This window comes from Etheostoma spectabile, chromosome 9, assembly GCF_008692095.1.
Source record: "Etheostoma spectabile isolate EspeVRDwgs_2016 chromosome 9, UIUC_Espe_1.0, whole genome shotgun sequence".
Lineage (NCBI taxonomy): Eukaryota > Metazoa > Chordata > Actinopteri > Perciformes > Percidae > Etheostoma > Etheostoma spectabile.
The window spans coordinates 16,150,125-16,153,269 of NC_045741.1; the positions used below are offsets into that span (position 1 = coordinate 16,150,125).

At 38.0% G+C, this 3,145-nt stretch overlaps 1 long non-coding RNA gene across 1 annotated transcript in view; it reads left to right on the top strand.

The window, feature by feature from the left end:
- The first annotated feature begins 1,747 nt into the window (after positions 1 to 1,747).
- The window catches only part of LOC116696186 (uncharacterized), a 23,492-nt gene continuing 22,094 nt past the window's right edge, over positions 1,748 to 3,145 (top strand). Inside the window, exon 1 of the long non-coding RNA XR_004333648.1 lies at positions 1,748 to 1,948. This is a non-coding gene — a long non-coding RNA (uncharacterized LOC116696186). The remainder of the gene's footprint in view (positions 1,949 to 3,145) is intronic.

Below are 3,145 nucleotides of genomic sequence, written 5' to 3' on the forward strand. Positions count from 1 at the left end.
ACTGCAAAAATAAAAAAAACGTCAACTACACCCACACAAACTACACACACACAAAAATCACTGATGTGGATAGAGTGCAGAAAGACACTTAAAGACACTAAAAATGTGAAGCCAACAATTGAGAAATGCAGGTGCACAATTAAAACATCACAATGATTTGCAGCAATTATCTTTGATTACCTTTCCCCCTCTCACTGACGAGGCAGACTATCACTAATCACTGCGCAAGATCTAAACTTTTCCAAGTGCCGACAATTACAGTGATTGTCTGAGAAAGAGGAGGTGCTTTACTGGTTGGTAATTTGTCCATTTTGTTTTAGCCCAGAAGAACACAAAACAATAGCTTTATCTCGCCAAGTACAACAGTTGAAAAATAAATTTGACCTGGTTAGCATGCACTGTAAAGTAGATGAGGTGTACTGTGTTAAGTCAAAGAATTGTACAATTTGCACTGGTGCACTGAGATACTGTACATAGTCTGTTCAATAGAGTGTGTTACCAAGTGTTCTGAAGAAAATGAACAGTTCAATGTGCTTAGAGAGATCTTTCTGACCTTTGCACTTCCTGTGAAATTCCATATTTAAATGTTCATGTTTATTTGGCCATTTATACTGGTCTTTATTAAATGACAATGAGCAGTGATAAAAGTCAAATTATCTGAATGAATCGTGCTGTGCAGGCTGGATGAATTCTGCTAGTATCTGAAAGAGAATAGATGAATATTTACTTACTAGGTTCATTCATAAAGTATAGGATTTAAAGAAATTCTCAATTTTTCTCAGTAATTAACCGGGCAATGATTAAAATCCAGTACCAACTTTGTTTCCTCAACAATAGAGGATAAACCCATTTTGTCATATCTTTGTTTTCTTGTGTATTTTTATTCATTATATTACTGCTACATTTACCCCAACACCTTTTTTATTTTACCAAACTGACAGCACTGGATAAACTTATATTCCTCATACACTAAAATTAACAACATTTTTACATTTGCCAGTTTTACCAAAGTTCTGCATAATCACCGTAAGTCCATTCCCAAAGTGTAATTGCTGACACAGCTGAAGAAATAGTAACAGAAGTGATTCATCACTGTCGTGGCATCATTACTGCAATAATTTAACTGAACATGGGTCATCAAAACAAGCCCCAGCAAACTAGAAACCATTCATCGTTTCACTGTCACTCTCTCGCCTGCTAATTTCAAGTGAGAGGAGAGTGGCACTAATGTTTTTGTGTGAGCGTCATCAGCTTCTGGATAACCATATCTGATTGGTTGTGTGATTAATTGATGAGTGTACTGGAGGAATGGATTGTTTGCATGATTGATTGAGTAATGGGTCACAGGTGGGATCAGTTGTTTAGTGTTATGAGGCGTAACCTGAAATGAGTTCTGACTGCTTCAACAACAACCAAAAAAAGAAATGTACGATGGCATTTGACAGCTAATGTTATACATTTTTAAAACTAAAATTTCACCTCTTGAAATAATAAGAAACACCTATCTTACATGTCTGAAGCAGCAAAAAGTTTTTTTTTTTTTTTTTAATAAAATGCCATGGTTGTGGTGATTTTAAGTTTTTACTTTTACCTGACCTTTACCTTGTACGTGACCTGCCTCCACAGAATCTGGGACGCTATGTTCAGTGTTTTCAGTGAAACAATCATACTCAAAGTTGTCTCAGATATTAGAAAACTTTCCTAGAAGACAAAGGTACTGAAACTTGTTCAGTTACAGTGACAGGTACTTGTATTTTCTCATTCTGTTGCCACAATTTGGAAAAGCACAAACACAAACCCTTTCTTTTCCACATTAGATCAACACACGTTATTCTCACTCCAAGCTTCTTCCGTTGTAAACACCTCCGATCTTCACTCTTCACACTACGCTCCGATCTGCACACTACTGTTTACCATTTCCTGCAACAACTGAATTCCCACAGGACTTGTGAGACTAGAGCTAGCCTTTAGTGACGCTATTACTGTGCAAGCCACAGGCATAATTTGAACTGTTTCCATGTAGTTACATGGATGGTTATAACCATTACAGTGCTCAATTGCCAATATTTAAAGGCAATAAACTTTCGCCGCAAAGGCCTGGCGTCCATGATTGACTTTTACTGATTTTTTGGTGAGCCACCGATGGAAAAAGAGGTAGGTGACGGTACAAACTTTGAATTTAAATGGTTGCTTCACAATGTCTGAGTTAAAAATGCATCTTGTTGTCATGTAAGTATCCTGTTCATGTTGCACAGAAATTTCAACCGCATTTTGTGTCTGTTAAGAGGCACAAAGGCACTTTTCAGAACATGCCCCCACAACTGGCATTTTAGCTAACTGGGAGCTCTGGCCATCAGCTGCAGCAACTCCAGTTTGCTAGTACCTATATTGGTCTTTTTTTTTTTCTATCAACAGTAGACGTGACATCTAGCAATCAAGATTCAAGTAATAATTGGCCATATTTCTCCTTTAACAGTTTGTCTCATTTGTTTAATCCATATTAATCAAATGCTGTAGGGATCAAACTTGCTTTCTCTATCCACCACAGCTTCCACAGCATGTCACCCACTTATTTCCTAGCGAAACAAAACAACAGCATGCATGTTGCTTTGTTCTATAATGCCTCCCCCAGATATGTAAACAACATAGACACAACACTCTGCCCACCTCCTTGGACACATCACCATGACTGGCTTGCCGCCATTTTCTAGCTACTAAATGTCAACTCAAAAGGAATGCTGTGGTTTATGAGCACCTGGATGGGGAACAAAGAAATAAAAAAAAAACTAGCTGGGATAGAGGGAGAAGAAAAAGAAAAAAACATTAAATTAATCCTCTAAAAGCCTTTTAGCAATATTGCCCTCCCACAGCGATCTGGTAGCACACACAGAAACCACTTCCCATCATTTAATTCCAGCTGAAATTTAATTTAGTCCAAGAGCTATTCATTGTGCGCCGCCCACCCCCAAGCCACTACCACCCAACATGCATACATATGCAGCACACACACCTTGTTTTATCCTTAGATGACTCAGTGACAATTCATTGTCCTTTTTATTTTGAACTAATTTACTTAATGCAGCAACTGAAACACACAAGTTTAACTAACACCCCCAAATACAGCAAGCACGCACGCACGCACGCA